At 43.5% G+C, this 12,676-nt stretch overlaps 2 protein-coding genes and 1 long non-coding RNA gene across 8 annotated transcripts in view; 2 read left to right on the top strand and 1 right to left on the bottom strand.

Moving 5' to 3' along the window:
• SORBS2 (sorbin and SH3 domain containing 2) overlaps window positions 1-12,676 on the bottom strand; it is a gene marked incomplete at its 3' end in the record, with an annotated part of 250,265 nt that overhangs the window by 174,511 nt on the left and 63,078 nt on the right. For 3 of the 6 annotated variants that reach the window (XM_083755275.1, XM_083755282.1, XM_083755277.1), the window contains exons 1-2: window positions 10,398-10,614; window positions 10,195-10,271 (exon numbers count right to left, since the gene is read on the bottom strand). The exons of 1 other annotated variant lie outside the window; for it this stretch is intronic. Of the gene's footprint in view, window positions 1-10,194; window positions 10,272-10,397; window positions 10,673-12,676 lie in introns of those variants that run through there. 2 more of the 6 variants (XM_083755283.1, XM_083755280.1) reach the window with 2 other exon arrangements.
• Window positions 5,764-10,642, top strand: LOC310852614. The gene is made up of 2 exons (XR_014568321.1): window positions 5,764-6,525; window positions 6,768-10,642. It is a non-coding gene; the product is annotated as an uncharacterized lncRNA (long non-coding RNA).
• Window positions 11,027-12,676, top strand: part of TLR3 (toll like receptor 3) — a 113,715-nt gene continuing 112,065 nt past the window's right edge. The window contains exon 1 of the mRNA XM_083755576.1: window positions 11,027-11,098. The gene's annotated coding sequence lies outside the window, so the exon portion shown is untranslated. The remainder of the gene's footprint in view (window positions 11,099-12,676) is intronic.

The raw sequence follows: 12,676 nt of genomic DNA, 5'->3' as shown, positions 1-12,676 counted from the left end.
CAGCAGGAGGCCCCATTAGCTAAAGTGGTACTTCAGGTGAAGAACAGTTTCAGGTTAAGAACGGACCTCCGGAACAAAATAAGTACTTAACCCGAGGTACCACTGTAATTGACTGCAATCCCCCTCCTGCTCATGGCTGAGGCACCATTGGTTGGGGGCAAGAGGCCATTTCTGTGGTTTCATCCAGATTATTGAACAGTAGCTAGAGCCCCTTCAGCCTTCCAATTGTTTACCACCCAGTTAAAACTTTCAGCAGGCATTTGTCTGCAGGACAGAAACTTTTTACAAATTTGGTAGACCCTCATTTTAGAATTTTTTTGCTGCTGAACTTGCATCCACCATATGTTGCTGCTTTATGTATTTTATTTGATTGTTTTATTCACTGCTTTTTTATCTAGAAAAATAGGTGCCAGTACTCACCATGAAGTTGTTACAGTGAGTGCAACACTTTTCAACAACAACAACAAGGTGCCGGTACTGCATATTCTTGAGTACCCCCTGGGGGGAAAAGTGCTGGTTTTATTGAAAGCCACATCAATTGAGCAAATGCCACCAAGGGCTGGGGCGTATTTTTAAAAAAGGAAAAAGATCATACTGTGAAGAAAACCAAATGCAAGAAGTATATATGTTAAAAAAGTGAAATATTTAACTACAGTGTCCTATTACCACTGAATTTGACCTGCACATCGATTTAAGAAATAATTCCTGATGGACGCAACTGTTAAAGCCAACTAGCTGATTTTGTAAACACACACACCAGTCTTTAGATGCACTCACTTTTTAGGAAACTTTCTAAAATATATTTAATTGGCTTCAAAGCAGCATCTGCTGCATTTAAATCAGGAGTTAATTTTAAGCTCTCTAGACTTCCAAGTCTTACTGTCATAAGAATGCAATATTGTATTTTACAGCAGTTAACTTACTATGCTCCCCCCCCTATGCTTCACCATACAACTAGACTGTATTTCATGCTGACATGTGCTGCTTGAACAGGTGCAGACTTCAACAGAAATTTCTCCTAGGGCTAGTAGTCCTGAGAATACTGTATGTGTCTTGAATTTTGGAATTGTGTGTAAGCAAAACCATAAATCAGCTACCAGACGTCTCTGTGAATCAGATGTTGTGTCGGTTCGAAACACGTGCAACCGTACAGCTATGCAAAACGGGAATTAAAACTCTCTCTTGTGCTTGTTTAAAGATGGGATAGAAATCTCCATTGCAGGTCAAGTTACATGACACCCTATCTGTAAATTGACTCCTAAAGAAAACAGCTCTTCCAAAGAACTGTGTGTGCCAAAGTATGTCAAAGCTATGGTCTTAGAAGACTGACTTATTTATGCTCAAATTGTCATTCATTCATTTTGTAGGTCAACAGAGGCACACTTCTTTTGGGTGCTTTCCTCACACTATGCCCCATGAATTCACACAGTTATCATTACACTCTTTTAAAACTGTTATACCATGGATTGACAATAAAATGTAATCACACAGCTGATGAGGGAGAATAGTTTTTGCTATCAGTGGAGAAATGAAAGGTGCAGCCTATACAATATTTTTCACTCTTTTAAGGAGGATGGAGACAATTAGCTTTCCTAAAGGCGTGTCAGGGCAGTGAGGATGCAGGGCTCCAAAACAGAATACAGCAGCTCAGTCTCAAGACCAAGGAGTGAAGGCCAAGCCAGGTGGGCCATTATTGGCTCATCAGGACACCTAACCCTGTTGGGCTTGAAAGCTGAAGCACACCGCCCAGCCATTTGCAGAAGTTGAACTGTAGAGCAAAAGATTCGGTTCACTATTCCTTTTGCATGCAATTAGCCCAAATAGTGCAGGGACTGTGGCACACTGGGCCCTAAAGTCTCAGATGTAAGACCCCCGCAAAGGCTTACAACAGGAGAAATATACACACTATCACAACTTTAGCCTTTTGCCAAGACTTCAGCAATCCTTTCAAATGATGAAGGTGGAGAACCAGTCTGTAGACTACATGGTTTCATACTGGGAATTATTCCTCTCTCCTAAAGGGTTCACATTCCCATCCTATATGTATACTGGGCCTCCCAGTATTTATTCTGTGGTAACCCTAAAACCCAAATCTAACTACAGTGTTTCTATCCTTACCTATTCTTACACATATCCCACTTGAATGATTCTCCACATAAGACCATATTCCTGGAATATTAAAACCAGATAATGATCAACGTAGTCATATGCTGATGCTTCCATCTCAATATATAGTACAGTATTTCTTTCAGACTCTGTAAACACACCCTTCCTCTGTTTAGCAAGAATTTAGAATTGTTTTGGATTTTCATTCCTCGAAATATTTAAAACCGATCCCGTTTTAAACTCCAAGGACTCAATCATCTATTCTGACCTTCAGTCATAGCTGTTATTTTCTCATAGCAAGCTATGGCTTCTATAAATTAACAGGCCATCGATTGCTTTTACTGCTTTTATATGCCTGCAGGGCTTTGTTCCATTTCCCCCACTCTAGTATGAGCACTGCTGATATTGATTCTGTTTATTCTCTACAACACACTCTTTTTTGCTGTCCTCCTTCACTCAAGCAGGTTGGTCTTAAGAACTCATTTATAGGGATACAAAATACAGTAAATTTTAAGCAGTTGTGATTTAAAGGAATCTTGATAGCAGATTAACAATCACAGGGTTTTTATTGTGATAATAGGGTGAATGCAGTATATCCCACATCTTTGACAACTCGGGACGCAGGTGGCGCTGTGGGTTAAAGCCTCAGCACCTAGGACTTGCCGATTGAAAGGTCGGCGGTTCGAATCCCTGCGGCGGGGTGCGCTCTCGCTGCTCGGTCCCAGCGCCTGCCAACCTAGCAGTTCGAAAGCACCTCCGGGTGCAAGTAGATAAATAGGGACCGCTTACCAGCGGGAAGGTAAACGGCGTTTCCGTGTGCGGCTCTGGCTCGCCAGAGCAGCGATGTCACGCTGGCCACGTGACCCGGAAGTGTCTTCGGACAGCGCTGGCCCCTGGCCTCTTAAGTGAGATGGGCGCACAACCCCAGAGTCTGTCAAGACTGGCCCGTACGGGCAGGGGTACCTTTACCTTTTACCTTGACAACTTGGCCATTGAAGTGTCATATAAACACAATGCTTTTCTTTTAAACCTGAAAGGTAAACCACAACTGTACACACACAAAAATAATGTGTGTTCATAATTTTGCATAAAGTCTTGGGGAAGATCTTTCAGCAAAGCAATACTGAAATAAAAAGAATATGCTCCAGCTTTTTCAAATAGAATTTCTTTTCCTATCTGATGAAACGTCTAACATTTGACTTGAAAACATCAAATCCACAGTTGCACCCAAATCAGTGCTTCTTTCTTGTTAAAAAGGTGTACATAAGAACACTGTTCAGAAACAAGTTGTTTTTCAAATGAAAGAAAAAATTCAACAGTAAGAAGTTCAGCATGAACAGGAAAAAACATATTTGTTTTGGGTTTTCTTGATTTGTAGCTTTGTTGAATGTGACATATTACCTGTCAGGGCACAAGCAATTCAATAAGCAGTAGCAGTTCTACGAGAAGGCAGATTCACCGACTGTCAATCATATTTCCATGGGATGGAGTTCCATAATTAGGGGACTTCCAGGTGTTACCACCAAACAGGTAAGGCTTATTGGCATCACCACCAAGAGGCCTCCCACGCTGTTCTCAAAGGCCATGTTGGGACATACTGGAAAATGTACTCCATCAAATATTTTGTCTCCCCTCCAAGATATTGGGTTTTGTTTTGTTTATGTATTTGTATTTCTGCAAGCTTTGGAATTCCCCCATTCCCCCCAGCCTGCTGATATCTCATGTGTGGATTGGAAATATGCGCAATTTGGGCTACCTAAGAATCCACATTCAAAGGAGTTTGCTATTAGTATATATAATTACAGTAAGATTTTGCACTATTAGGAGACATTGGTTGATGACAAAAACCCTGAATCATACCCTCGAGTGAATTATGGGAATGCCTCCAACATAAATTTAAAATGTTCATGTTTACAGAGATAATATAGTAGTTTTTAAACATATATTTTCCAGTGCTGTTTACTTGATTTCTCAACACACTTTTGTGATTACTGTAAAAATACAGGCAGACTTAGTATGATCCACATGATCCAAAGATATGGCTTTGACATCTGTCTGTCAACAGAGTCAGAATTTGAGCATGGCAATGAGTGGGACATCTTGCATGCCCATATCACAGGGATGGGGAACCTGTGACCCTTCAGGTGCTGATTGACTCCCAACTCTCATTAATCCCAGCCAGTATGGCAAATGGACAGAGATGGCAGGAATTATGCCCCAACAGTATGTGGTGGGTGACAGATTCCCCATCCTTGACATATTGTATGCATTCCCATAATCAGTTGTATGAGAGTCTGCGCAAATGGCAAAGCCACTTAGATGAGCAGGAAAGTCAACAGAGACAGAAAAGAAACCACAACATAACATAAGCCAACTTCTTCATTTGCATTTGAGACCTGATGGAATGACAAGTGTCCCCCACTTCTGCTCTTTCTTCTCACCACGCAGCCAATATTTAGTGAATACAGAACATGCAAAGTAAATGCTTTCACACATTTAATGTCATGTGCAGTTTGGTTCTAAGTACAGAAGCCAAAAGTAAATTTGTAATCATAAATGGAGACAGTGTTCTCTCTCTGTGGCCTGGTAGCAAAACACTAAACATGTTAGCTTTAAATCTGTGTACTTTTTGAACGGGAATATGTTTATGTTTTTATTTCATTCCATTTACTGCCTTAACTTAGAGCACAGCTTGTCTTGTTCATAAACCCTAGCAAAGCAGGAGACCAAGTGACAGAATGAAGTATTACAATCCTCACACAAAAGAGCAATTGGAAAGGCTGGCATGGTCTTTCCAGCGCTGTGGGTTAAAGCCTCAGCGCCTAGGACTTGCCGATCGAAAGGTCGGCGGTTCGAATCCCTGCGGCGGGGTGCGCTCCCGCTGCTCGGTCCCAGCGCCTGCCAACCTAGCAGTTCGAAAGCACCTCCGGGTGCAAGTAGATAAATAGGGACCGCTTACCAGCGGGAAGGTAAACGGCGTTTCCGTGTGCGGCTCTGGCTCGCCAGAGCAGCGATGTCACGCTGGCCACGTGACCCGGAAGTGTCTTCGGACAGCGCTGGCCCCTGGCCTCTTAAGTGAGATGGGCGCACAACCCCAGAGTCTGTCAAGACTGGCCCGTACGGGCAGGGGTACCTTTACCTTTACCTAGTGGTTCCTAGGCAGCCACTCATTCAGTCACCAACCAGATGATGACCTCATGTGCCTCCAGACCATAGGTGATACCCAACCAGGTCATACTCAAGAGTGAAATCAATGAACATCAGTCAAATCCCTTTCTTTCAATGGATCAATGTTAGTATGACTAACACTGGATCTTACACCATATCCTGAGATCCAAATACTTTCTTTCCTGCACATTGTGTGACTTGAACTTGCTACAAAACAGCGCCATACTGCCAAAGCTGGGATATTTCACGTGATCATTTGTCTTATTTTTGCTTTCAGAGCTCTGTATATTCAGCTGCTAGAGACACACATCCAGTTTTCACTGCAGGTGGTAAACCTGTGTTACTACTTCAAGATTGCAGGGGTGGAAGGGGGGCTCAACATGATTGAATGCTCCTCCAATGCACATAAATTTCCTCCACCTTGAGAACTGGCATGTCAGGGAGATGTAGAGTTCTAGCATAGCCTTCTCAGTCTTTGCATGTGGGCTCTTTTTAATTTTTTTTGCTGTTGTTAGGGAGGTGCATGTGAAGATCCCACCTGCATTCTGATGGATTACAGTCCAGACAGATTTACAATCTCAGTGAAAAATAGGCCTTAGACAAATGCCTGTAAATTACTGTCCATTAAAATGTGCATATTGACAAACAAATATAGATTATAAGATCCATATACTTGTCAGTAAAGAACAGCTCCTGTAGGTTCTGCCTTTCTGTAACTTACAGGTGTACGAAAGCTGGACATGAATGGAATTCCATTAAATGTCAGTTTAATGCCCTCCCACAACAAGTGCTGGACAACAGGGAACATCAAGTGAATTAATTAATGCATATGACTATTTACCAAGAGGCAGTTTACCAAGCTGTCCATGCAGCTGCGTGATAAGCTGGTCACCTGTATCATCTTGCTAACACTGCATTAAATATCTTTTGTTTCAGTGCTTTATGGTTGTATTAAAATGTGTTTACTGTTATTTGAAATGCTTCCAGAGAACTTGGTGATTGGGTGGCCTACAAATACAAGCAACGACCGATGGATGTGCGATCACACACATACGCCCAGCGCCAAACCAGGAAGTAACCCCAAAACATCACTAAAATAGCAGAATGGGGGTGGAACGGGGGCAGGGAGGGAAGGGGCAGAACGGGGGTGGGCAAAACACTTTACGCAGACCCCACCAAAATGTATGGGGGTCCAGAAAGTAACCCCTGTGGAAAAAACTGTGGATTGCCTATAGTGTCATAAATACAGTGGTACCTTGGGTTACGTACGCTTCAGGTTACATACGCTTCAGGTTACAGACTCTGCTAACCTAGAAATAGTGCTTCAGGTTAAGAACTTTGCTTCAGGATAAGAACAGAAATTGGGCTCTGGCGGTGCAGCAGCAGCAGGAGGCCCCATTAGCTAAAGTGGTGCTTCAGGTTAAGAACAGTTTCAGGTTAAGAACAAACCTCTGGAACGAATTAAGTACATAACCTGAGGTACCACTGTAAAGTTGTCAGAGCTATGGTGAAGGCTGACACAAAGAGTAGCCAAGAGCAGAGTGCCCCTAGCACAACTTAGATTTCTAGGTACAATCACAAAAACTAAGTACCATAGGGATGGTGAACATGTGGCCCTCCAGATACTATTAGGACTGAAACCCCTATCATTCCTGACTACCAACCAGGCAACATCTGGAGAACCACAGGTTCCCCCACTCCTGAAGTACACTCCTGAGTGCCCAGAGAAACTATTTCCCCCAGATGTGTGAAGGACCTTCCATACTGCCTCGAGCTCCTTCGAAGGAAGACAAAATATAAAAGTAACAATAAGGTGTACTGACCACCATTTTTTTGTCATCTCCAGAATAAGTCTTGATCAGCTTGCCAACATCTGGCCTCCCAAAAACAAGTCTGCCTTTCAATCCAACTGCCTTAAGAAAACAACTAGATGTGATGAGGCATATATTTATTTAAAGGTTGATGCACTGGCACAGAAAAGCAGGTAGCACCATCTGTTTTTCTACATGAAACAGAGCAAACAAGGGAATGGAATGAAATCACTGCCTCCCTGCTCTGCCTTGTTGCGCTTGTGCCCCATAAACCTGTGGCTATTTTACTCCAGTCCAGCTTGGATACTACAGCTGAGCTAGACTAAGGGCCTAACTACATTGCTTTTGGTCACCTGTGCCACTGCCCCAAGTTATTTGATGAACAGAGGCTAGAGCTCTATTTTGAGCGGCTAGAGCCCTATTTGGGTGTTCCTGCCACAAGATTAACAATTGTGTGAAGGGATGAGTGGAGCTCTGCCTGCCTGCCGCACCCACCAGCCCTTGAAATCTATGAGTTGGGCAAAAGAAATGTTTGTACAAGGTAAGTCGCCTGTTTGTGCCTAGGCTCCTCTCCACAACACAGAACCCTAATTCCACACTATGAGCAGGGGAAGCCTAGGTACATATAGCAAGCTACCTTCTGCAGACATCTCCCTTTCCAATTCATAAGATGAAGCAACACAGACAGAGTGGGTGCAGCCTCTGGGCACGGTTCTGCTCTCCCCACTATGCAATTAACTACTTGGTTCCTTTTGTGCCATGCTTTTGAAGGCACTCAAAAAAAATGAGCAAGAATGATATTCTCCATTACTTCCAAGTGTCTGTAAATCCAGTGCGAAGTGAAGAAATGACATTACTCTTCTTGAACCCCCTGTACATGTTTGAGAATTTAGCAGAGGGGAGTCTCTCCCCGATCTCTCCTGGCATATCTTTCCCTCATTAAACCACATTTGTCTCTGGAGTTGTTAGGGTCCTCCAGGATTATGTGACTAGATTTTTCTGAATGTGCAGACAGCTCTTAAGGCTCCAGTGTATTACTTATGACCGAGGTCAACGTGCTATTAAAAGCAAGAAGAAATCCATGTTTAAATTGAAGGTATGTTTCAATGAGCACAGCTCCATTCAAATACCATTTCTGGAATCCTTTGGGAAAACTCTTTAACGCAAGGCACTCCATACATTATCAAGTTGCAAGGGAATTCTATGACAAAATTAAATGTCAACACACCCCAGCACGTGTACACTGTGTACACACACAGAGCAACTTGTGTGTACAAACTTCATTCATTATGATCTGCACAGAATACTTACATTAGTCCCTGTTAAAAATGCCATCCTTAAAAAAAAAGAAAAGGATTGTGTGAAGCTGCACTCAGTGTTTAACAATGGACTTGACACAGAGCAGAATCAATAAATACCTGTTAAATTGAATCTGTGTGATACTATGAATGAATGACACATCATAGCGAAAGGGATGGGGGGGCAGTCAGGTCCTATATCTGAAAGATCTTGAAGTGTAACAAAAGACAAGAAATATAAAACAGTCCAGTTCAAGTAACTTAAGTGCTTGGAGATGAAACTAAAAAACAACACAAAACAAAGAAGATGCTTTGCAAAGGACTTGGTAGACAAGCGACTCTAAATGTGCATGTGTAATTCTGTGCACACCTGAGTACAGCATTTCCCAATTGCATTTAATAAATGCTCATATATATATATATATATATATATATACGGAAAAGACATCTGAAAATGTATTGGACTTTGGCATCTTTATTGCTTCACCAGCACATAATACTACCTTTGTTACTAATTTACCTATTGACTTCGGCGCAGCCGTCTGCAATGTTTAATCTAGCAGCGATTCTATTATGTTAAGTATATTCTAAAGATTATCCAGTAGTGCTTTGAGAAAGCATGGAATTTTATAAAAACATGAAAGGCACTCCAGGTTTTCAACAACGTTCTAAACAGCCAAAAATGATGGCATTCTGGCAAAACAACAGCCACCTATTACTAGTAACCTGGAGTGAGTACAATTTTCTCCTTTACCATAATTTAAACATTATCTGCCTTACGCTATGTCAACAGATTGCGGTTTTATTGATCAGTTTTACGAGTTATTTCAAGAAACCAAAAGCCTATACGTTTAGCACCTAGACATATGCCAGAACCACTCTGCTTCAGTAAGGTCTATAGACATTCCATGTGTGTATCTTTCATTTCCTTTGTCCCCGATATTGCTCTTAACATGCAGCTTGCCACCGAGGTTGTGTTTCAAAGGAGTTTTGCTCTCCACCCCAGTATAGCTGCATTTGTGGTCCATGTGGAGAACTGGCTTCCTTTCTATCAAGCCAGCCCCCAACTCAGGCGCACAATGGGTGTGTTGTGCTCCGTGTGTGTGCCTGAGTGTGGGTCTGTGGGAGCTCTTTGAAAAGGAGGTGTGAACTGTTTCTCTCCTACCTTACGCGCCTCTTAACAGCACAGCCATCAGAAACTAATCAAACACAGCAACGGGGCGTGCAGCCCACAAGACGAGTGCGAACGCCTCTTTTCCCTTATGACCTACATACTACAACAATGCAATGCAATACAAGAGCCGTGGTGGAGAGGGCAAGGGGTGGCCGGTGCTCTTCCAATCTAGTTATATAGCAACATTCACGCCGGGCAGAATGTCAACACCGCAATATGGAGGGGTTTCAAGGGCTTCAGATGGTTATACTTTTTAAAACTCTCCCCAAGTCCTGGGGCATACTGATGATTTCCTAGAGTTGGGACAGTGGTGGTACAAAAGAAGACCCCCCCCCCCAATGCACATCATCATCTCTGAATGTGGAAACGAAGTGAGAGGGGGGAGTTAACACAGATCCCAACAGCAACTGCTCGCCAAGACTGACAGTTCGATTATCTGTTTTATTGAAAGAAAGGCTCTCTCTCCACGTTACACATCAAAGTAAATAATTGCCCGGGCAACTGAATGTAAAATCAACATGGACGGCTTTTTTTTTTCTTTTTTGAAACAACTTAATGCAAGCGAAATATAACACAGAGACATATACCACTAGGGTCTTCAGGGCTACAAACTGGAAGCAGGCGAACAAAAGCTTACCTTTCTCGCCAGCAGCTCAGGCGCAGCAACCTCCTTCCCCGACTAAATCCACAGCCAGATGCTCCCAAGACAGCAATCTGTTAATAGGAAGTGCATACAAACCTGAAAGGGCTTTTTTTTTTTTTTTTACACTTACACACACACACACACACACACACACACACACACACACCACAAGACAGAGCTCGTCTTGAGCTGCACACCTGCTTGCTTGCTCTCAGCTAGGGGTGTGTTTTGCATGAAGCGACGGCAGCGGCAGCAGCAGCAGCAGCAGGCAGGCAGGCAGGCAGCGTGCAGGATCAATGTTGTGAGGAGAGGGCAACACCCTTCTTTTGGGTCACCAGCTCGCGCTCTGAGAGCCCAGCCGGCGAGCTGTGGAGATAACTGCAGAAGAGCCTCGCTTCCCACCCAGCCCCCACCCCAACAAGACGCGCACACGCGCGCGCACGCACACACACAAAAAGCAGCCCCTGCCCGCGCGCGAGACTGAGATATGTACCCTTTATCACGCTGCATTCCACCTTTTCTCAGCTGGGGGTGGTGGGGGGGGGGAGAGCAGCGACGATAGGCAGCTTGTCAAAATGGCAGCTGGGAGGCATTCCCGGCTCTATTAATTACACCCATAATGGGCTCGTTTCTTCAGTTTCCTCGCAATAAATTACGCGGCCCCCCCCCGCGCTTTGTGTACTCCACGCTAAAGCCCAGCATAATATGCTAACACTCTCTTTACTCCCCTCCCCCCCCCCGCCCGCAAAATGGCTGGTCCTTTCAGCACTGCTGCAGACAGCTCATTGGGTTCCACTAGCTTTCTGTAGCCATGGCAACAACCAACAGACTTATCCACCAAGCATGGTTGATCATGTGCGGATCTCATCCTCTCTCCCCCCCCCCCCCAACACAGGAGGTTAATTGCTGTTTGTCTTATAAGTACCGTGAAAGGGGGTGGGTGTTCACGCAGATATTGCCAATCTCCCATTAATTAGACGCGACGGAGATTTTGGGTCGTTTGCTCCAAACCTAGGTGGAGTTGGGCAATGTTAGAGCCCTATCCTATGGGCAGCATAAAATAATAAATGCCAGTGTTAACACACACTCTGAAACTAGCTTTCTCTCTTTCTCTTTTTGTCTTCCTCGTCCCTTTCTCTTTCTCTTCTTCCTCCCTCCTCTCCTCCCTCTTTCTCTTTCATTATTGTATGAAGTGGCAAGTGTAGAAAATTGGTCTGAGGCTTGTAAAATGTTTATAAGGCGATCGTCTGCTTATTCTGAAGCGCCCTCTTTATGTCTGTTGGAATCCCCTTGCTGACTGAAATGCCTATCTAAATATTGATTGAAATGCCTATCTAAATATTATCAACAATAATACTCTTTCCAGAGCAACTTCGCTGTGACCACTCTTTGAATGGTCTTCCATAAATGTGGGGTGGTGGGGCAAGGGGGCGGGAATAAATAGTATCCAGTATTCATCCTAAAAGTGTAAATCAAGAGATCTTAACATTTGTTGCCTTCAATGTGGAATGTAGACAGAATGTTACTAGCACTGTTATTTCGGAGTTCCACCATTGTTTTTCCAGAAAGGCCTTTAATGGTTGGTCTCCAACGCATTCAACAAATGAAGCTTTTTTATCTTGGGACAGAGATGCAGAGATGGAAATGGAACCTTTAGAATTTCTGTTAGCTCACATAAGTATTTCTCACATATTTGGTGAGTTCTGCACAGCTGAGAGATCTGTGGGGATACTGAAGGATATTATGTGAGTTTGCATAAAACTTATTGACATGCCTAGTGCCTATTGCACATCTCTTCTCAGAGCTTACATCCTGCCATATAGTGCCTTATTCTGCAGTTGTACGTACTTTATCTCCCAGTTAGATGTTCCTTCTGACTTGTAGCAGTCTGAAGAGCTGTGGACACTTTCACTTTGTATGGTTGCACCAATGCTACATTACGACACCACAACATTTTCATTTTAAAAATGGTAGAAACATAGTGCTTTCCTTCTCTTTTTTCATTTTGGTAAAACGGAGGTGTCAGTGCTCATATATTGATAAAAATGCATTTTTATTAAGAAGTGGCTGCCGTAGGCAGCAAAGAAAGAGGTGCTGAGTAGACATATTTTTATAGCTATGTCAAGCATTTGTAGATTTTGCTCAATACAAGCAGTCCAGACCAATGTATGGATACTTGGAAGGTCCACTGAGATGCATTCTCAAATAAGCATGCAGGACTGCAACCAAAATAGCCCAAATGACAAGGGTTCCAAGAGGTGGCTTCCCATACCCCTGTGCTAAGGCCAGGGTTGTCAACTTGAATAAAATTTTGGGGTGACCAGGAAAGCCCCACCCTGCATAATGGATCACATGGGGCAGCACACACACAGCATGTGAATGGTAATACCCATCAACCTGGGGGGGCGCCCCCTCACATATTTTATGGGGGGGTGTTTGAAGGGACCTCAGCCCCTAGGAGTTGGCTCCTATGACT

The sequence above is a fragment of the Podarcis gaigeae genome (genome assembly GCF_964106915.1).
Source record: "Podarcis gaigeae genome assembly, chromosome: 9".
NCBI lineage: Eukaryota > Metazoa > Chordata > Lepidosauria > Squamata > Lacertidae > Podarcis > Podarcis gaigeae.
The sequence above is the reverse complement of the archived record's forward strand: the minus strand, read 5'-3'. Positions and strand labels throughout refer to the sequence as shown.